Genomic DNA, 23,932 nt, shown 5'->3' with positions numbered 1-23,932 from the left:
CACTCCGGTTATAAAAAAAACTGTCCTTCTTTAAAAGTGCAAGGCTATTTCTGTTTCCGAAAATATTTTCAGAGCTGCTAAAAAGCTCTTTTTATATCTGTCGTCCTTGGTGTTTGAAAACATGTGTGAATGCAAACGGTCCATTCACAGCTCTGAATTCAAGTGTTTTAACAGTGTGAAATGGCCTTCTATTGAGAGGCAAGGCCAGTTCCAAGCGCTACGTTATACCGAATGTCTCTGCATATAAAACCAAATACTCCTCCTTGAATAAGTAACACGACTTTAAATATTTAAAACATCTACATATCATCCAGCCAGCAGAGAGTGTAACTTACATTTATTTTTCAAAGTCCATGTTTCACAGACCAGTAAGCAAGCTCTTTGAATTCAATTTCTCTCTAGAACACCCTCCTACATCTTCCCACCTCACCTCCACTTCATGGAGCCAGGGTTTTTAGGTTTTGTTTCCATGTCATTTCTCTGCCTGTCTCCAAGGCAGGCCAGTTGAAGGAATCCTATCCATTACTGATCAGTCTGATTCCAGAGGCTCTTATTGAGTAATAAACAGTCGCTCACCGCCAGTAGTACATTAGGACCAGCCCGGCCGCCCGCCCGGCCCAGGCCCATCAGTCACCATCACTTCTGACGTGATGAGATGCGATTATAGGTTATTAAGCCGTATTGATTATCGCCGGGGGGACCTAATAGCGCTGTGAGTGAGTCTTTTATGGCCCCCTATCCCCATACTGGAGATTTTGTTAGCTCACTTATTGGTTCACTCACTGCCTCCCTCTCCATCTCTGTCTCAGGTTGTTTGTGAGGCCTGGTTGGTAGGGTTCAATACATCACTTAAACAGGTCTCACATAGAATCAAAGTTAGGTAACATACCTGTACATCCACACTGATTTCAAATACATGTTTATGTTATGCATGCAACTGACCTTGAGCATTCAATTGAGCTGTCCGCTGTTTGAATAAGCCGAGACATAATATTTCCTGTTGAGGAAGTATTATGGTCAACAGTCCCAGAAACAGAATTCCACCAGGCAAGGAGCTCCACTGTCAGCGGTATCATCGTTTTATTACTGCCATGATTATGGGTGTACAATTTAAACATGTTCAATGTGGGAGCACTTGTGAAGCCAAAGCCACCTCATACACACCACTATTGGGGGCAGAGGGAGTGGCTTACAGGCTCAGAGAACAGTATGGGTAACCTGCCTGTCTAACCCATACTCTCCCCATCCCCAACTCTAACCCCAACATACACTCCCTCAACCCTCCAACCAAACCAATCGTTACACATCCTCCCAGCGGCATGAGTGTCCTCAGGTCCACAGAAAATACTTAGCTGTGGTTGAAGAAGCACTTCAGCAGTCCACTCAGCAGTCCACCATCACTGCCCAAGATGATGCAGTTCTGGAGGGGGATATCTTCTTTTACGAACTTCCTGCGATCATCAATCACAAAGCTAAAAACAAATGGGTGGTCACCGTGGGTAGAGTCTCTAACCTCAAGGAACTCCTAATGCAGGGAGATGCTCTCTGTAGTATTGCGTCCCTCCCTCCTTACCACCCAAGGTACCGCTAGATAAGAGGTGATGACATCAATAATTATCCGTCGATTGGGTTTCATATTTAATGTGGGGCGACATGTAATTTACACTCACACCCGAGAAGTTCCAGACCAAGATAAACAAGTGTATTTGTGCCCAAGATTACATATGTAGGTTATGCGACACCTTTCCGGTGGTCTCTGTTTTCTCTCAGTCACACACTCTGTCTTTTACATTCTCGAAAATCTAGGACATTCGATTGAGATCACAGCATACGGCAAGTATTATTCCTATACAGTGTATTCATGAATGAAAGCAGTTATAACGTTCTGTGTCACTCAGTGAAGTTATTACTTTTTTTAAGTAAGTTGTCCTCCTTTTCTCGAAGAGATATCATTGTTTTTAATGGCTAGGTAATAATACTCCCATTGATGAACCACCTGCCCTGCATGGGAGGTGTATTTTAACATATGGTGGAGAAGAGCCAGACGCCTGCCTTCCTCCATCCATCTCCCAGCAGAGAGACGTGGGGCGAAGGCACACAGGTGTAAATCAGGGGGCTGTGCTGTGGCATTGGACTAGGATCAGAGTATCTTCTCAACGTGTAAAAGCCAGCCTCAAGACTCCCTCCCTCCCTGTCCCCCCATCCCTCAGTCGCCTTCCTCCATCCCTCCATCCATCCGTCTCTCTACTGCCTCCCCCACCCCTTCACCCCTTCTCTACAGAGAGGTTAACCAGCTGAATCATCACTGTAAATTTCCCCAATGCTGCTGCATTCAGTGAAATGTTTTTACTGAGGGCCAATTTATCTGGCCCTCCAGGACTGAACAAAAACATGCAGGGTATCCATCATAAAAGCTGTGAGTTCAGTCAGCAGCAGAGAAACTCGGGGGCAACTAAGTTCAAACGTGAGCCACTGTATTCATCCAGTGTTTGACTGATATTGTGACACTATTAAAAGTAATGAACTTTTGAGAGTCACCTTTTTGGTTTATGATAGATAAGGGCCACATGTGCTGTGTGTTATTGGAGCCCCATCGCCATAGCAGCAGCCGCTGACCTCTGGCCTACTAACACCTACTAATTTGTTCAGAGGAGGAGTTAACGAGGCCTACTGTGGAGAGGGACGTTAAAACTATTAACAAGAGCAGAGAGAGAGAAGGAGAGAACGAGAGAACGAGAGAAGGAGAGAAGGAAACTTCGGGCTCTATTCAATCTGTGTTGCTGAAACTTTACAGATTGTGCCCTAGAAATATGAAGGTAATTTCCTATTGATCCTACAGCTTTTACCTTGAATGCAGTCTCCGCCACCGCAGGAACATTGCCTTTAAATTTTAATTGGGCTTTTTGCCTTTAAATTTCAATTGGGCTTTAAGCGCTGAACTTCTGCGATACGGATTGAATAGAGTTCTCACTGTAAATGTGCAGTTAAGCAGACCTATTCATATTTTAATTGAAGGGAAAATATATCCAAAAACGTTTGTTTTGTTTCATGCTGTTATGACAAAAATACTTTCATATCCATTTGGAAAAAATGAAGTTTTGGGTAATTCTCATCCGTTTATTACTGTTATTATGAAACTATCCTTTGGCCACAAAATATCTATATTTATAGAATGACATCATGACAGAAAGTTAGAAATTGCTGCACATATACTTACTTAGCTTCACATTTCCTGTACCCACGGTTGTCAAACCACATCAGATGCATTGAGAGAGGGATACATTCTTACTACTGATATACCGTCTGCAGACTGGGGCAGAAATAGCCTGCTTTGAAAACCCTCTTTCGTCCAAAACACCAGCAGTTTTTCCTGACTACGTGACTAGGGCCCAGAGGTTTTCCAAGTTTTTACAATGTTTTAATTTAACCTTTATTTAACTAGGCAATTCTTATTCACAATGACAGCCTACTGGACAATAGTGGGTTAACTACCTTGTTCAACAGATTTCTACCTTATCAGCTTGGGGATTTGATCCAGCAACCTTCTGGTTACTGGCCCAATGCTCTAACCACTAGGCTACCTGACGCCCCCGAATTAGCTCTCGTGATCAGGAAAAACTCTTGTCCCTAGGCGTGAGGCATTACTGCTGTTGATCAAGACTTCAGCATGCACTGCAGGGGTATGCTATAGGACACCACTAGAGGGCACTGCTTTGTCTGCAGACAGACACAGACAGACTGCTCTTTGTTCCGAGAGAGTTTTGCCTGTTCAGTACATTTAGAGAGCTGAGGGATTGGACTAGGACAAAGTGAACATTTAGCTGAGGTGGTAGAGGAGATTCAGGGTGGGATCATAATGCCTGTACTGTCACAATATCTGTTGTTCTTTTTAAACTGGGCAGTTTTTTAAACGGTTTGAAAATGACCCGTGCTGAATGTGTTACCATTATGATTATATAAAGGTTTATGAAAAATATATGTACAGAATTAGTGTAGAGCTACAATCTCCCTGTCCTGTAAAAATACATGTGTTTTGTAATAAACCTGTTACAAACCAATTATCTCTACACACCAATTATATGTTTCTTATTTTATTCATCATCATTTTGTGAAATGACATAAGCGATTGGTTAACGATGCTATGTGCCAAATGGTTAACCATTTTTACCATAAAAGTTTACCAAACTGAGCGACTGTTCACCATAACCCATGTGAAGGTGAGGGGTGTTTCTCTGGTACGGTACTTTTGCTCACTGATGTGAAAAACAACAACACACAAATTCCACACAGCATCAACCTCCTTCACTGCAAAGCACACAGGCAGGCTGTTTCCCCTCTTCTTCAGCGAATGGTATATTGGAATGCTACTGCGTTTGAGCAGTTTAAAATGAAATAGTTTGGCCTCAACACTTCCGCCCCCTCTAGCCACAATGTCACAAACACTTACATCCTTGAACGAGAAAAAAAACACTGTGCAATGATCTTTGGCACTGATAAAGTGTCAAAAATAAAGCAGCCACAGAGAGAGAGAGCTGACTCAGAGGTTGGGCCTATGTGTGTGGATGTGTGGATGTGTGCCTCCTCTCTGAGGTGCATGGGAAAGATGATACAGGACTAGCACAGTACTACTACAGGCCTCACACTAGTCAATACTGAAGAAGATGAAGAGAGCGAAAGTGGGATACTTAGTCAGTTGTACAACTGAATACCTTCAACCCGCATTTAACCCAAACCCTCGAGAGGGTTAGGGAGTCATATCAGGCGCAAATAAACAGACAAGAACAAAAGGATGATATCTGTGTGTGGGGGGGGGGGGGGGGGGGAAGACAAAAAAGAGGCGATTGAAATGTGAGGGATGAGAGTTTGGGATGGAGAGCTTGAAACCACTACCCCGATGCAGAGAGAGTTCAGCCAGGCACAGTGCTGGAGCCTGCAGAAGCCGTGGTTTTACTGAAGGTGGGCAGACGGTCAAGTTTTTGTTTGACGCTCCACCCCGAAAGCCGCTTTTATGGTGCTGTTTACTAACTGGGGCTTCCAGAGATCTCTATCCAACAGGCTTTGATTCGCCAGAGTTCTCATCCCACATCCCATATGCAGCAGCAGAGACATGGGCTTTCAAGAGTTACAAATAGAAATCTGGCAGTCATTTCACAGTCAGAAACTTTGTCTTTTATTTCTTCCCCTTCATCTTACCCCTTTACCCCCCCCCCCCCTTCATCCTCCCTCTTCACATCAGCAGATATAATCAAGGCCCTTTGCAGCTGTTCTCCTCCTTCTCCCTCTCCAGATTGAAGGAGACTAGATATAAATGCTTCTGTTGCACTCAAGTGGAGTTTGAAGAGAGGTAGTCAATTTTCAGGTTTGGCATTCACATGTGAAGGTTTTAGTGTCATACAATAAAATGCATTGTTTATCCTAAAGGGGGAAGAGAGTGTACTCACATGAAGTGGCAATCATACACAGAGACATGCAAATGCTTAGAAATGGTAATAAACATGCCAACAAATTCACGTAAAACGCAAAGTACAGACTTACAAATACCACATACTCACACTCGCACGCATTCACACACAGAGTTAAAAGAAATAAGAGGATATGACAGCAACCGAAGCATATCGTTAATCGCATTTATTTCCTATGACAACAGCTTTATTCCAAAGGCCCCACCAAATGCGTAGCAGCTGGGATGGCTGCCTGGCTTCTGCAGTACGCAGTAGGTGGTCAGACCCTGGCTGTGTTGTATACACTGCCTCTGCTCTGGGTTACTCTGCAGTAAACACCTTCACACTCCACCACGGTGTGTGTGTGTGTGTTTACCCTCCATGGAATAGAAACCTACCCAGAATAAGAGTCTGTCATCAGGGGAAAGCTCAGTGGGCCAGTCCCTTCTCTTCTCTTCTCTCCTGGGTGAAAACACAGCAGCATCACACCACTGGGCTCTTTCATCTACCCTGGCCAGCAGAACCAAAAACACACAGCAGAACTGGGGGAAGTGTCGGAAGACAAAAGGTAAAGGAAAGTATGAAAGGCTCTGATCCAAACAAATCAATGCATACACATACATTTATATATATAGCAGCGGTCCAAGGATGACCAAAGGACAGCGTGTAATTATGTTATGAATGACACGAGAACACGCCACCCGTAACATTTACAGTATCTATTGTTAAGAGAAACCTTAGTGGACAGTCAAGTAGAGGGAGGACAGAGCCAAGCTGTACTCCTCCCATGTGAGAGAAACCAGACCCAACCAGCCGAGCTGGAACCCCGATCACAACCACCACAGCCCAGCTACCCACGTCACATGACCAGGGTCAGCAGGAAGCCTCAGCATGAGAGTTAGAACAGTTTGTTATTAAGGGCAAGGAGTTTCTTGTACAGGCTATAACTAGGGCCCATAGTTTATTCTGGACAGGTCATGTAGTTAGGAAAAACTCTTGCTCCTAAATATTATGCCTGTTCAGAACTACAATCTCATAGTTTATTATTCCCAGTCTTTGCCATTCATAGTGGTATTCGAGGCAGCTGCCTCAGTACATTACATTTGCACCGGAGTCCAATCCTCAGGTGTGCTTACTCAGCCAGTCAGTGACAGCTGCTCTTGCCAAATGTAGCGCTAGCAGTGCTTACCCACTGGGAACACACTGTTTGAATCAATGTTGTTTCCACGTCATTTTAATGAAATGACATTGAACCAACGTAGAACTGACGTCTTATCCCAGTGACTTAGAGCTATGTGAACTCAGCATGTACCATATTACTGAGGACAGGGAGACTTCTCTGTGGAGTTCTGTACTAGTACTCCGTCTGATAGGCTGTTCATCAGTGAGGTGAGGCTGGCTGGTTGGGTTCCATGCATGGCAGGAGTACTGCAGACAGGATGTTCTGACTGGGTGACAGGGTTAACAGCTCAATGTAACGGTTTCCGAGAGGAGGTGGGGGAGGAGAGGAGGGAGGGAGGGAGGTGAGGAGGGAGGGAGAGAAAGAGAGAAAGAGAGGGAGGGAGGGAAAGGAGCTAGCGAGTGCTCGCTCCAGTGTGCTCGTAATCCTCGTGCGGTTTCCTTCCTCAGCTCGGAGCCCAAAACCCCATGCAGGCTCTTTTTACTGCTGCCTTTTCAACCGTTTACTTTTTTTCTAGTGTTTTATAAAAAAAGATGATGCTTATTCGCGTCTGGCCACGGCCCTGGCTGGGGTACATGGGAGGAGATGTGGTTTCTCCAGCTGCTGTGAACCCTGCAATGAAGGCCTACACGTGAAGCCATGCTTAATTTGTGTGGTCGAGGCCACCCCCCATTCCCTCCATCTCCTCACTCTCTGGCCCTCTTTTTTTCACCTCTCTCTTTCCGCTTTTCTCCTTTCTACATGTCTTTGCACCCCTTCCTCCACCACCTCTGGTGGAGAACTCCAGGCTGTTAGTGGGCTACTGATTGGGCCACCATCATCACCACTGATCACTAGGCGGTTCAGATCTCAGGCTGATGTGGGTTAATACCAGAGAGAGAACAAAGGGTGAACCCAGCTTCCAACTGTCAGAGGGCTGAGGTGATAGTTTTACTGTAAACTACTGTGGGCGTTGGAATTAACATCATATTAACATAATGGACTGTGGGGAATCGCTTGGAAGATAGGTAGTGTACCTCCGTTTTACAGTGAAGTGGTGTATAGGGTTACATTTATATGATTAATACAAGAGTATATGAAATATAACGGCCGGATGAGAAGCTTTTTGGAAAAGTACTTTTTCTGAAGACTGGCCCATTATTAAAGACTATGATCCTTTTCAGCTATTTCAGCTCATTCATATTTGACTTACTACTAACTTCACCATATCTAGACCTGATCAAATGAAAACATGACATAAGTGAGGTGGGGTGCGGTGGTTGGTTGGTTGGCCAGCTCCAGTGTGTTCTCTGCTTGGCCTGTGTTCTCTCTGTACATTAGCCAGGATATTAAAGGAAATGCAGGCCACCACAGACTCCTCCATTGCGGTCTTCCATCAGCCGGAGCAAATCTGTGTGTTTCAGCAGCTCGCTCTCTCTCTCCTCTCAGCCTGGACAGGAATACTGGGAGGGAGTTAAAGCTTTTAGGACAACTGCATGACCACTGGACTCAGCTGTGTGTGGCCATACTGTCAGCAGTCAGTTGTATAGTTGCTGAGACGCACAAACACATGCACAGGCACACACACGCAGGCACACACACACACACACACACACACACACACACACACACACACACACACACACACACACACACACACACACACACACACACACACACACACACACACACACACACACACGCAGGCACACACACACACACACACGCAGGCACGCACACCCACCCACCCACGCACACACACACACACACACACACACACACACACACACACACACACACACACACACACACACACACACACACACACACACACCTCTCTTCTGGCCAAGGGCCCTGTGTGTGTTCGCGGACCATTAGCATGGCAGCTGTGTGAGCTAATACAGTGTGACATTGCTTACTGAGGAGGCTGTGGGACAGGTAACATTCAATTAGAGGCAACCAGGTCGGCCGAGAGAAGACCGACAGTATGATTTTACAAAGTAAACACACAATACACTCTGCAGGAGCATATAGTCAGGCAGGGAGACTGTAGTATACATTAGTCACACCCTTTCCCCCTACAAATAGCACAGCAGACAAAGAAAAGCTCCAATCCTTCTTAGTCCTGCTTACTCTCCATGTATACCACCCAGTATGTGTGTGAGTGTGTGAGTGTTGTGTAAGTACGTGCGTGCATATGTGTGGGCGTTCTCAGTATGTGTGTTTTGGGAGGGCGGGGGGTGGCTCTTAATATAGTTAAGCTGTGAAAAACCCCAACGTCTTTGGCGAAGTCTCACACACTTCCTCCAGAACCATTTATCAGGAAAAACAGGGGCAGCTTGCGTGTCATAAGCCACTTAAGAGCCACAAACAAATCAAGGAGGGTTTTCTATCAAATGAACTCCCACTTGAGTAACGGTTTAGGTTTACTCACTTTGTGGGCGAGGGTGTCTTTCAGCGGTAGTGAATACTGATTAACACATCCCTTATCAGTGGAGAGAGAGAGAAAGCTAGAGAGAAAGAAGGAGAGAGAGCGGAGGGCAGGAGGTGGATGTCAAACTTTCCCTGATGGCCCATATGTCTAACCACTCAGAGGTTGTAATGCCTTGGTATGGCCCCGGCTCGTTCCTGGGCTCTGAGCAGTATGACTGTCTGATCTGTCTCACACATCTGGAGTGGATCGCGCACTCTGAGCTGGCATGTGGATTCTCACTACAACTCCAGTACAAGCTCTAGTGGAGACAAAATAACCTTTAGGTACTACAACTACAGTCTCTAAGTCAAAAGTTTGGCGAAGGGGATGCACGCTTCCAAAGAGCAGGCTTTCTACATGACTCTAACATTGAAGCTCTCTAACCCCGACATTTTCAATAAAGAAAACAGACTGCACAGCTGCTCTGTCTCACGCTCAATCCCATGAGCCTTTGCTGTAAAGAATACATGAACTCTCAGATCTAGCGTTGTAACACTACTGTGATTTTATTCTCCTCTAAGAACACGATCACTAGCATAAGGTAGTTTGTCTTAATGTCTGAGGGTATTGATACAAGATACAGATACCTCTGGGCATACAGACCAAACTCTTTTATCCAAACAACAGAAAACTGGAATCTTTGACACATTTTTATCCTATTTGATGTTACCGTACATACAGCAACATTGATCTTAATCTATACATTGCTCACTTAGAGGCTGTGAGGTCTCCACAGGTGCAGGATATAGTCAATACCACTACCCTCTCCCCTGACCTCCTCCTGAACTCTCTCTCTGACCACTCCCTCTGGGTAACACAGTGGTCTTTGTCAGGCCATGGTCTTCTTCTCCCTCCCATCGCATAGGGCCCTTCATAATCTAGGGCACGCTCTCCACAAAGACATGGGTCAATATGAAATGGACAAACAGACGGACCATGGAGGGTGAACCTTCTGCTCCGTGGTCTGGGTGCATCTGTGACACTCAATTTGGAAACTTGACCTTCACCTCTGGATTTGACCATGGTATGACCATAGACGAGCTGTATGCAGGATGTGCCCCAGCCCGGCCCTGCCCTCAACTGGCCCCTGTGACTCTGTTGCTGATGGCATTGATTCCTGGTGCTGCCCTGTGCAGATGGATGGATGGTTTTAGAGGTGCTGGGGACAAGATGACTGCTCTTGGTCTATTGAGTGTTCTGAGTGATTAATGGAGATGAGTAGGTAGTGAGAAAGTCCTGGGGGTATATCAGTCGAGGCTCCTAAGAGGAGGAAGGGGAGGACCATCCTCCTCAGTGAATTTCATTTTTTTTTAAATAGTAAAACATTAAAAAAGTTATCCTTTTAGATAAAACTATACTACAGTTTTTTCCAACTGCTTACACAAGTTTTCAAAACTGCCTCCTTTTTTTCAAAACTCTACACACAATTCCCAAAACTGCACACACAAAATGCAAAATGCCTCACATCTCCTTCAAAATGTAACACTGCATTCAAAATGCCATAAACACATGTCAGAATGAAGCATTTGCATCAAATGGCAAACACTGCTTTCATAATACTACATTTTTGGATATACCATGTAAACACTGTTGTTCTAAATCTGAAGCTCTTTGGTCTTTCATAGGCTTATATCTACATTTCAATACAATGTTCTACAGTGAAAGTAATCAGCTGAGAGGGGTAACAAGTACACTGTAAACACCAATACAATGTAGAAACAGAAAATATTTATCAGGCCAAACATTACTGTTGTGGACAGTAGCATACAACACAACCATAAACATATGTAAACCAAAAGTATATTCTTTAGAATACAGTAAAGAACACAATTGTGTGTGTGGGGTGGGGGGGGAGGCAGTCACCAGTGCTAAGCTACGCTTCATCTCTTCTCCGGCCTGAGTCTGGCCACGATACTTCGTCCACATCACAAGATACGTTTTCTCTTGCCAAACATCAAGGGAAGTATCTCCTAGCATGGCGTATCCAACCTTGGACAGAGGCAACCTCTATGTCCCCACATAGACCATATTTACAATTGCAGTCTCTTGTACATCTGTAAACAAGCGTCCTCGTCCTCCATGATGTCTTTGCCTTTCCACCCTGTACAGAATTCAAACACAGTATGTGTTCAGCATAGGAACTGTAAACAATGTACAAAAAAATGTAGTACAGCATGATAACCAACCTCATTCATTCAATGCAGTGCAGTAAATGGATGGCTTAGAGTTACAAATGTTTATGCAATACTATGAAGTCATACGTATTTTACAGTACATTACTGTAATGCTAAAATAGTCATTAGATAGTTGCATACCTGTTCTCATTTCTGAAGGTTCGAATTATGGACACCACTCTAAATCGACTCAAATTGGGCTGGACTCTCAGTCCAGCCTCTCTCATGGTCAAACCGTGGTTGATCAAATCAAATCAAATCAAATGTATTTATATATCAAATCAAATGTATTTATATAGCCCTTCGTACATCAGCTGATATCTCAAAGTGCTGTACAGAAACCCAGCCTAAAACCCCAAACAGCAAGCAATGCAGGTGTAGAAGCACGGTGGCTAGGAAAAACTCCCTAGAAAGGCCAAAACCTAGGAAGAAACCTAGAGAGGAACCAGGCTATGTGGGGTGGCCAGTCCTCTTCTGGCTGTGCCGGGTGGAGATTATAACAGAACATGGTCAAGATGTTCAAATGTTCATAAATGACCAGCATGGTCGAATAATAATACGGCAGAACAGTTGAAACTGGAGCAGCAGCACAGTCAGGTGGACTGGGGACAGCAAGGAGTCATCATGTCAGGTATTCCTGGGGCATGGTCCTAGGGCTCAGGTCCTCCGAGAGAGAGAAAGAAAGAGAGAATTAGAGAGAGCATATGTGGGATGGCCAGTCCTCTTCTGGCTGTGCCGGGTGAAGATTATAACAGAACATGGCCAAGATGTTCAAATGTTCATAAATGACCAGCATGGTCGAATAATAATAAGGCAGAACAGTTGAAAGAAACTGGAGCAGCAGCACGGCCAGGTGGACTGGTGACAGCAAGGAGTCATCATGTCAGGTAGTCAGTCCTGGGGCATGGTCCTAGGGCTCAGGTCCTCCGAGAGAGAGAAAGAGAGAATTAGAGAACGCACACTTAAATTCACACAGGACACCGAATAGGACAGGAGAAGTACTCCAGATATAACAAACTGACCCTAGCCCCCCGACACATAAACTACTGCAGCATAAATACTGGAGGCTGAGACAGGATAGCCCAGATATAGCCCTTCGTACATCAGCTGATATCTCAAAGTGCTGTACAGAAACCCAGCCTAAAACCCCAAACAGCAAGCAATGCAGGTGTAGAAGCACGGTGGCTAGGAAAAACTCCCTAGAAAGGCCAAAACCTAGGAAGAAACCTAGAGAGGAACCAGGCTATGTGGGGTGGCCAGTCCTCTTCTGGCTGTGCCGGGTGGAGATTATAACAAAACATGGTCAAGATGTTCAAATGTTCATAAATGACCAGCATGGTCGAATAATAATAAGGCAGAACAGTTGAAACTGGAGCAGCAGCATAGTCAGGTGGACTGGGGACAGCAAGGAGTCATCATGTCATGTATTCCTGGGGCATGGTCCTAGGGCTCAGGTCCTCTGAGAGAGAGAAAGAAAGAGAGAATTAGAGAGAGCATATGTGGGATGGCCAGTCCTCTTCTGTCTGTGCCGGGTGGAGATTATAACAGAACATGGCCAAGATGTTCAAATGTTCATAAATGACCAGCATGGTCGAATAATATTAAGGCAGAACAGTTGAAACTGGAGCAGCAGCACAGCCAGGTGGACTGGGGACAGCAAGGAGTCATCATGTCAGGTAGTCCTGGGGCATGGTCCTAGGGCTCAGGTCCTCCGAGAGAGAGAAAGAGAGAAGGAGAGAATTAGAGAACGCACACCTAGATTCACACAGGACACCGAATAGGACAGGAGAAGTACTCCAGATATAACAAACTGACCCTAGCCCCCCGACACATAAACTACTACTGCAGCATAAATACTGGAGGCTGAGACAGGAGGGGTCAGGAGACACTGTGGCCCATTCCGAGGACACCCCCGGACAGGGCCAAACAGGAAGGATATAACCCCAATCTGACCTTTGACCTTTGACCTGATCACATGAGCAACAAATTTTGCCCTAATCTCATTAGAGATGCCTCTCCTTCCTTCTCTTCTTTGCCCTCGTCCTCTTCCTCTCCCTCCTACTCCTCTTGCTCTCTGTCCATTGTTGGCATCCATTGTTCAAAACAGGTAATCTGACCTTTGACCTATTTATAGGCCTATACTACAGTAAAGCAGTGATTGGTTAGTGATCAGTTAAGCTATTAGTGTTTGCATGTGAGGAGTGTGTGTGTGACCTGGTGAATAAGTGTAGCATTTTGATTGGTTGTGTTTGGAAAAGGAAAGCAAGTCACTTCCTGTTAGATTTTTGTGTTTTAGGTTGAGAATTGTGTGTAGTATTTTGAAAATAGTGTTTTATGCAATTGAGTCAAAGGCTGAGAAATAGCATATGGTTTTGGATATTTGGTGTGTAGTTTTGCACTTTGAGTGAGAGGTTTCAAAAATCGTGTGACATGAAAAGATTTTGTGTGTAAGCAGTTGGAAAAAACTGTAAACATATTCAAGTCACCAAATAATTGATGAAAACACACTGTTTTGCAATGAAGGTCTACAGTAGCCTCAACAGCACTCTGTAGGGTAGCATCGTGGTGTAGCCGGAGGACAGCTAGCGTTGATTACACCCTAAATCAGCTAGATGCAGGCAAGAGTGTGCAAGGCGGTACTGAATGTGTCACTGTCTGTCACCTCAAATATTTCTCTTGACCTGTGTGCACCTACTTTGCAAACTATCATTGATAGGCTAGCTTGTAGCAACCTACTGATGGCAACAACAAAAAAATTGTCCTGCCTCATCATAAACGGCATTGACTGCCACTGGGGTATATAGTATGGGCATTGTGCCCATAGAAGCAATGCTCCCTCTGGCTCCCACACCCTCTCACTATCTGACACCTCAGCCCCCGGCAGAGGAAAGGGGTTTTTAGAGGTCTGAGAAGGGGAAGACGTGGTGCTGTCTAGTCGGGGGATCACTCTCTTATTATTGCTGGTGTTGTGTAGCTGGTACAACGACATGTCTGGAGTATAAACATTCAATCTATAATATCTAAACGATGGGATCATATTAGAAAGATCTACTCTCCTAGGGCCACTACTGAGCGGTAGGTAGTAAGTGCTGGGACTCTCCAAGTGAACATTAATATTTAAGGACACACAGGGACTCTTCCATTTTTGGTCCCAGAGGACACATCCTTCCCTTTGCTCCTTATTCCTCCCTCCCTTACCCATCACCCCTTCACCTCCTCACATTTCTTCCCTCCCTGCACTACCTCCCCCACATCCTCTCAGAGGAGAGGACCTCTCCTCTCCTCGTCTGACAGAGGCCTGTGGCTCATCTTCTTCTCTCCTCTACTCTCTCGCCCCCTTCTCTCCTCACGCTCCATTCTCCTCACCTCTTCATCTGACAGTTTCTAGCCCTGTTGCTCATCCTAACACATGGAGCTGGGTTGGGATTCTTTATTTCTCCGCTTGGCCAGTTTGCCAGCCCATAGGAGATTGAGATGCCGCTGATGATGCAGCTGGTTCTTCTTTGTGGCTAATCACTTCCAGAGGCACTTTTGATTTGGGTTTTTACAGCCTGCGTTATTTTTCACGTCAGCGACGTGAATGCCCAAAACTCCCCCATTTTTTTATCAAATTTGCACCATATGCCTTGAAAGGAGATGAGCCGACTGGTTGGTGTGCTTCTCTTTAACTCCCCTTCCTCGTGTCCTGTTTTGATCAGCCCGGGCCCTGGCAGCGAGCGCTTGGAGACAGTATTATGTTCCCAGAAATGGCCTCACTGAAGATAATGAAGGGCAAACATTTTTTGGAGGGGTACTTTGTTCAGAAAATGAGAGACAGGGGACTAAACTGAAGACCTGCTCAGTAGACCGTTTCTACCAAATCAACATCAAAGGTCAAAAGTCAGAAATAGGCAGTGGCATGGCAGCAGTCTAAATATATAATTCTCTCTGTCTCAGTGCCTCCCCCTTCTTCCTTACTCTCCCTGTGCCTCCCCATAGGATTGCAATAGTTTTATTTCACCTTAGATTACCAGTATGTGTGCCATGTGTTGTAATCCATATTTTAAAGACGTTTGGGAAGAGTTTGGGGAAGGGGGGAAAGGGGAAGCTGATTACTGAAGTGAACATTGCCGTGCCCCCATATACAGTATCTGTGTCACAGTGCCCTTATCAACTGTCTCATCAGTCACAGAGGCCAAATGAACTGCTGGCAATTCATGAAGTGACATGTTGCAGTCAGGAATCAACCGACATCTTAGATATCTACAGTGGAAAAGAACCTGGTAACAGTCAGTAGCCAACTAAATAATACACCACTGAAAGGAAATGGGCACCTAACTGGAGGGAAAATATACACATCAACAAATAAAGACCACACACAGCTGAGACTTTGACAATGACTGAAAGGGTCTGTATTTCCAAAATGCCCATTGCATTAACTTCTTGACCATACTTGAGACGCAGACGTCTCAAGTATGCCCCTGGAAATGCAAATGCGCTACGCTAAATGCTAAATGTACTCGTTACAACTCAATCTTTGATCAAAATTCACAAGCAGGGTATTGAATTAAAGCTACACTCGTTGTGAACCTAGCCAGCAAGTCAGATTTTTAAAATGCTTTTCGGCGAAAGCATGAGAAGCTATTATCTGATAGCATGCACCCCCCAAAATGCCAGCACGACACGTAAACAACAGATTTTGCGGTAGCCGGCGCTACCCAAAACGCAGAAATAAAATATAAAACATTCATTACCTTTGACGAGCTTCTTTCTTGGCACTCCTATATGCCCCATAAACATCACTATTGGGTCTTTTTTTCGTTTAAATCGGTCCATATATACCCAAAATAGCTTTGTATGGAAGCTGTGTCATTCAGAAAAAAACATCGTTTTTAAACGCTGCGTAATTCTTTAAAATTAAAAAAGTCGACGATAAACTTTCACAAAACACTTCGAAATCCTTTTGTAATCCAACTTTAGGTATTAGTAAACGTTTATAATCTATCAAAATGATTACAGGGCGATGTATTTTCAATAGGTCTTCACTTGCAAAACAATGGCTGATAATGTCTTCATCAACTACATCCGGGTGAAGACTGGGAAAATGGATGCCAGATAGATGGATTTTCCAACAATTAATTCAATTGAAAATGACGACAATGGCGACATCGTGTGGAATTTGTATGAATTGCAGGCAGGTCGATATTAAATTCTGTTCTCTTTTAACAACTCGTGGAAGTGACTTATGGAAATTATTTTTAGCTTTCAGAGAGCAGTTTTTCTTGCGTTTTTCAATGAAACACACGATCTGTTATAGTCACAGCCGTGATTTAACCAGTTTTATAAACTTCAGAGTGTTTTCTATCCACACATACTAATCATATGCATATACTATATTCCTGGCATGAGTAGCAGGACGCTGAAAAGTTGCGCGATTTTTAACAGAATTTTCGAAAAAGGAGGGGGTAGAAGTAAGAGTTAACAAGCACAAAAAAGTTGTTTCTTTGTCTTGTTCAAAGACTAACATAACTGTCAAACAGAGGAATTAAAATAAAGATGCTCTCACAGATGCATTTCACTTGTTTACTGCTAAAAGCGTTAAAAGGTCAATTAAATAAATGAATAAGTAACAGAATAGGTTTCCCTCGGCAAACCACTAACTGCAATCTACCAGGATTATTTCATCTCAACGGTCTAAGATAATAAGCACGCGTTGCCTCAGAAACAGGGTCATAGTACACATTGTGCCTTTATTCGTTAGTGTCATTCTCTCCATCCTGACACCCTTAATCTTCCCCAGGCAGAGCTCAGGGTTGAGGGACAACCGCTAAGGCAGCGGTCCCCTTCTCTTCATCCCCTCATCACACAGCTCACAGATCTGGCCCGTGCAGCAACTCCCCGTCTCAGATAGTTCCAAACAGCTGCTGGAGCTTAACGGCTGGAAAACAAAATCACATCTCTTCTCCCACAGCTCATACAGATAGACAAGCCACACATCTCACTGCCCTGCAGGGTCCTTCCTTCAGCAAGCAACAGGGAGAGGGTTAACTGCCCTGAAGACTACTGTATGTCTGTCCTTTAATCACAGAGTTAGAACAGCGGGCACCAGTAAAATGATGAACGCTTCTCTATTGAACAGCCCTGTTGTGCAACGATGCCCAAGATCATATCTATCTGTCTGTGTTTTAAATAATAAAAGCATGTTCCATCCTGTCAAGTCAGAGTGCAATTAAATATCAATCTCATAACTGCCGGGCCTGACTGCAGCAGTGGTAATGATCATAACAATAATGTACATGTGAGACAGGGGGGAGAAGGGGGAGGGGGGCCTCATAGACGTTCACAGCCTATCAGCAGGCCATCACTATTGATTTATTAATGCTGGAGAATGCTGCAGTGAACACTAATTGAATTGAGATCCAGGAAGTAAGTTAATGTAGCTGACAGCGATACAGGAATTTACTCTCCCAATGGTGCACAGCCTTATGACTCTTCTCTATCTGGGATAAATAGTAAATCGATCTGGCCTACAACGGGGCCACTCAGAAGAGTTTACAGAGAGCTAGAGAAGGATCATAACAATACTTTCTCTGTCTCACCATCACCAATCATTACTCAACAAAGACCATTTCAATAAGTATCGAAGGTATTGAATTGGTTTCGTCTGAGAAAGAAATAGAAGCCAAAGTTGGCTCAGCATTCAAAACCCTTGTTTTTTTTTACCTGCCGATATGCTGTGTATTTCCAAGTGAAGTGGATAGTATATCCATAGGCCCCCTGTAAGGGTATGAGCCCCCTATAGGCCTGTCAGAAATACAACTCTTATATTCCTATTATATTATTTTGACCCTGTTCAGTCCAGTCCAGTCCAGTCCAGCTGGGTCCGTGCCATACTCCTCTCAGCAACATGTGCCCTTGAAAGAAAAGACACGTTGCCTCCATCAGCACTTTGCATTAGACCACCACCACTACAAGTTCCTATATTATCAGAACAACCATTGCAAAATAACCTTATGTAAAGTAATTAATACAGCTAAAATCTACAGAAGACAGGATTTCTCCCACATGGCCCAGTACTTAAATGTATATGTATTTGTACAGCTGGTGTTTAATGTTAGCCTGGTCTGAAGGTAAAGTAAAGCTGCAGACTGGAGCCGACTGACAGCAGTCGGAGGCTCAGTGTCCAGAGCAGAGTGGAGTAGAGAGCCATGCCTAAACCACTACAGTGTACTCAGCACTGTTGCCACCCACCCAGCCAAGGTGTGTGGGCCTGCCTGGCTGGGATCAGATGACCTCGGCTAGAGTCACAAGCCAGAGGGGGCCGTTGCTGTGTGTGTGTGTGTGTGTGTGTTGAACATTAATGAGTGTTCCTAAATGAGCTGGGTAAGAAACATGATGGAAGAATGGTAGCAGCTCAGACTCGAACCACACAGCGAAAGAATCAGGGAGGTTACACACATAGAGAGAGAGAGAGAGAGAGAGAGAGAGAGAGAGAGAGGAGGTGAAGAGATTTTATAATTATACAGCCATACTCACTGGCCAGGCAAGGGCAGAAAAATAAAAACACTTTCTCTCTCTCTTTTTCTTCTCGGTGGTTAATAGACACACGAGTTATATACTTCTTTTAGCCTCTTTAATCATGAGATTTTATCGCATGGTTTGCCAAGACCTTCCACCAGTTTCAGGGAGACCCTGCCAAAAGAAATGAATGAAAAAGTGAAAAAACAAAATAATGTGGAGCCATGGCTCAGAAGCCTTCCTCTTCTTGCCTTTCCTTCCTTTGAAACGCTAAGCTGTAAAAGAAACACCTAACTCAGACCAGGTATTGTATTAACACAGCGTGTGTAAGAGAGACGCCCCTGGAGATGGTGGTAAAGTACTTCATCCCAGTTTTTAGTGATGTACCTCGCTGACATTTGCATGTGGAAATGAAACACATGTCCTCACAGACAGACACAAAGGCAGAGTCAGCAGACTTGTACTAAGCACAGATAACACACGAACTAACAATGAAATGGTGACTCCCATGTTTTCGTCTGTGAAACACTACCTCTTAATACTGTATCGCACAAGAGTATTAGTAATTATGTTAATTTTGTATTTTACTTTTCAGTTATGATTAACTAGTGAAAAATACTTCCAATCCAACATATTTTACGCCATCACAGCTTGTGTAAACAAAATGATTTGCCCATCTGAAACAACGCTCCTCGGGCATCTATTCGCCTATTGAAGATACAGACTGGAGCCTGGTGTTGGCCCTAATACAGGTCTGATCTTCTTTGGCCATAATGGATTGTATGAGTGGAGTGGGGCTTCTGACTGGCCACTGCATTAGGAGTCAGGGCTGTGGCAACTGCAGCTCTCGGGACTGAAGAGACTGGAGAGTACTTAACACTGGTCTGGGAGTGGAAGAGAGTGGAGGCCTCCCTGCCCACAGTCTCCTTCCCCGTGCCCCTGAAAACCACAGCTGACCACCGGGGCACTGGGAAATGAGACCAGGGAAACCACCGGCCAGCCCCGGGGTGGAAAACAACGAGTCGGTGAGTTGTGAGGCCTGGCGGCTGGCGGCCACTGACACGGACACGCTGATGGAGGTATTAAGATATTAATTGCTTTTTGACATGATTTTGTTAAGGGGAGAAGTAGAGGGCAGGCTGCGGCTTCTCTCTCACACACAGGGGTGGTTTAATAGCGGAGGAGCCTGACGAAGCAGAAAGGGAAGGTTTGGCGGAGGGATCTATCTACACAAGAAGGGTCTTGAACACCATCAGGAAGAAATTGCATGAGGCCCAGTGGATTGCATTGAAATAATGTTGTTTTCAGGATGGTTCATTTACTGTTATTCCATTGTTGGGGTTAAAATGAACAGTAAGTAGCTGTACTGGTACACCAACATTTTACAAAACTTTGAAATGAGGATTACCATATCAAGTTCCGGGTAATATAATAACTATTTAGTAATTATATGGTAATAAATGAGGGGGAGGTGAGTCAGACAGCACAGGGAGTGTTGGGAGATGGCAGCATTTGGGGAAAAGATTGTGTGTTAACCCCAGTGAGGTGGTGGTGCGTCAGCTGCAGGAGCGGCCTGCGCACACGAGGGCAGAGACAAACAGGCGAGGAGCAACCCTGACGCAAGGCTAGTCTCAGTCTACAGCCCTGGAAGGAGTGATTCACCAACACTGGCTCTTAGCACGGACATGCAGACCCTGTACTTACTGCATACTGCTGTAACCACGTCCCTCTGTCCACCATGTGTCTCTGTGTGTGTATGTGTTTGTGTGTGCTTGTACAGTATGTCTGTGTAATGTGTGTGTGTGGGGTGTGTGTGACCATGTGTGTGTGCAGAGGCAATTGAGGAGGGAGGGATGGGCAGAGAGCATTACCATCAGCATCTCTGTGGATCAAGGAGAATCCCTCTGTAATCCTGGCCTCTCTCCAGCCTCCCACACACCGCAATTATCATTAATCCAGCCCTCCTCCTCCCTCCCAGAACCAGGGGCTGGGGCTACAGAGGCAGGGTTTGAGTGGGGTGATGTGTGTGTGCATGTGTGTGTGTTTGGGGGGGGGCAATTAGCTCAGTGTGCCTCTGGAGACGAGACTCCCCCTGGAAACCACAACCCAGCAAACCGGGAACATTCCAAAAACATTAGCTAAGATTCCCATTAAGTTCGAGTTAGGGTTTTATCTGACATTAGGACGATAATATCCCAAAATGATAACAAAATCTTGTATAAAATGAAATATCATTGGAATGTTCTAGTATTCACTAAAATGTTGTGCACAACACCTGTAACAACCACCACAGAACATTCCCCAAAAGTTAACATTAGCTCTACAGGTAATGTAATAACACAATGTACCAGTAATGCTTTCTCAGCAAACCAAAATTGGTTTGGTGAAAGTTCCCAGAACATTCGTTAGGTTGCGGTAAATGTTCCAGTTGTGCTGATGATTATACAATATTTATGTAAAACATTAGGCTGATGTTGCAAGAACGTTCCCAGAACACATTTTGTCTGTTCTTTAAACGTTACCAGAATGTTTCATTAGGTTGTGGGAACAGTCTGGTGGGAACATTGTGGTGACGTCACAAAAGATATGTTCCCAAAACACAAAACCTGTCAAGTTGTACAGATGATCTGCAATGTTTCTTTTAGGGTGCAAAAAACATTCACCGGACGTTGCAAGAACATTCCTAGAACACATTAAACCGTTTGACACGTACAAAGACATGGGTGTGATCATCCTACAGTGGTCCCTGCAGCGTAAACTCAAACCGGTGTGATTAGAACACTTATTTAGAACGTCCGGTTAAAATTGATGCAACAGTCAAGCGTTTGAGCTGACCACACAGTATTTTCACAGAAACATTTTGCACAAAACAGTCTTTACAACGTTATGTCCTCAATGTGAGCAGTTTATAAGTAATCTGACGATGGGTATTTTGTTCGTGCCGCCATGTTTTTTTCTTTCTTCGCGTCAGCCAAAGATAAGAGGTTACAACATTGGTTTGAGGGCAGCATAGGGATAACTGTCCTGCTGCGTAAAAACACATTTTGGAACAGTGAGTGCATTCTGACATCACACGCAAAAAAAAAAACTCACACGTGAAAAGGTTAAAGGTTCCCAGCAAATGTTATTAGGTTGTGGGAACATTGTGGATACAGTACAAGAGATAGGTTTCCAACACACAAAATATGCTCAGTTGTGATGACATTCATACAATTTTTAAGCTAGATTGCACAGGACATTCCCTTAACGTTGCATGAATATTCTTGTGATATTCACAAAGGTTGCACAGAACATTCCCACAATGTTAAACAATGTTCCACAATTTCTAAATAAGTCAGTGTTCATAACGTTCACAGCATATTTGTTTTAGGTTTAACAATAATATTTCCATTCATGTTCACACAATATACATTTGACCTTGTCTTGAAGGTCCTCAGAACATTTTAAGAACATTTAGAAAATGTTATATTTAAGTTTTACCTAATTCTACCACAACATTCTCAGCATGCAAAATTATAGTTCCTTAATCAAGCGGAGTGGAGTACGTCCACATTATGTTTCTCTCCAGATTTAATGGAAATTCTCATTTAAGGTCCATATTGTGGACCCACTACACTACAAGATGATACAGACACACAGTATTTTAATATATAGGACATCATACAAACATAACAATTTTTTTAACACTTTATACTGTATGTTGACAATCTGCATATGTGGGGTTTGAACCTGCAATTTTTGGTTCCTAAGCTAGGTATTTTATCCTCTGCGCCACCAGGGAAGAGCTCTCACATGCTATTTTTTCAGTATGTAGCAATGGCAGTATGGTCAATCAGGAATTCCATGCATTCTTTTTAGCCTTCTTAGAAATGTATTTATTTTATTTAACTAGGCAAGTCAGTTACCTTCTTTGGGATCGGTGTCCCTTCCACGGGACGCTTGAGCTAACGTAGGCTAATGCGATTAGCATGAGGTTGTAAGTAACAAGAACATTTCCCAGGACATAGACATATCTGATATTGGCAGAAAGCTTAAACTCTTGTTAATCTAACCATCCAATTTACAGTAGCTATTACAGTGAAATAATACCATGCTATTGTTTGAGGAGAGTGCACAATTTTGAACATGAACAGTTATTAATAAACAAATTAGGCACATTTGGTCAGTTTTGATACACAATTTTGAACAGAAATGGAATGGTTCGTTGGATCGGTCTAACACTTTGCACACACACTGCTGCCATCTAGTGGCCAAAATCTAAATTTCACCTGGCTGGAATAATACATTTGCTACATATGTATGAACGTCATAAAGACAGACTTATATTTAATATTCTTGCAACATCCCAGACAAATCCCATAAATGTTCTGGAAACCTTTAAAGAACTTAGACCAAATGTTCTGTGCAACTTTTTTATTTTACTTTTATTTAACTAGGCAAGTCAGTTAAGAACAAATTCTTATTGACGGCCTAGGAACAGTGGGTTAACTGCCTGTTCAGGGGCAGAATGACAGATTTGTACCTTGTCAGCTCGGGGGTTTGAACTGGCAACCTTCCGGGTACATTTTACAATGTTTCTTTTAGGATGCAAAAAACAGTCGTCTGATGTTACAAGGACATTCCCAGAACACATTTCAATTCTTGTTTAAAGGTTCCCAGAATGTTTTTTTAGGTTGTGGGAGCATTGTGTGGCTATGGCAAGAGATAGGTTCCAAAAACACTAAAATGTGATGACACAGACTACCCTGCAGCCCCGGCAGCATAAACACTCTATGAATGTCATCACATTTTAGTGTTTTTTGCACCCTAAAAGAAACATTGTACAATCATCTGCATAACTGGACAGTTTTTGTGTTTTGGGAACATACTGTATCTTTTGTGATATCCCACAATGTTCTCACCAGATTGTTCCAACAACCTAATGAAACATTCTGGCAACCTTTAAAGAACAGATTAAATGTTTTCCAGGAATGTTCTAGCTACATCAGCCGAGTGAATGTTTTATACAAACATTATATAATCATCAGCACGACTGGACAGTTGCTTTGTTATGAGTACATTTGCCACGACCTAACGAATGTTCTGGGAACTTTCACAGAACCAATTTTGGTTTGCTGGGAAGGCGACCACTGGGCTGTGGCAGAGACAGAGATAGGACACGTACGCACACACACACACACACACACAC

Source organism: Oncorhynchus clarkii, chromosome 25 (assembly GCF_045791955.1).
Source record: "Oncorhynchus clarkii lewisi isolate Uvic-CL-2024 chromosome 25, UVic_Ocla_1.0, whole genome shotgun sequence".
NCBI classification, from domain to species: Eukaryota; Metazoa; Chordata; class Actinopteri; order Salmoniformes; family Salmonidae; genus Oncorhynchus; species Oncorhynchus clarkii.
The sequence above is the reverse complement of the archived record's forward strand: the minus strand, read 5'-3'. Positions refer to the sequence as shown.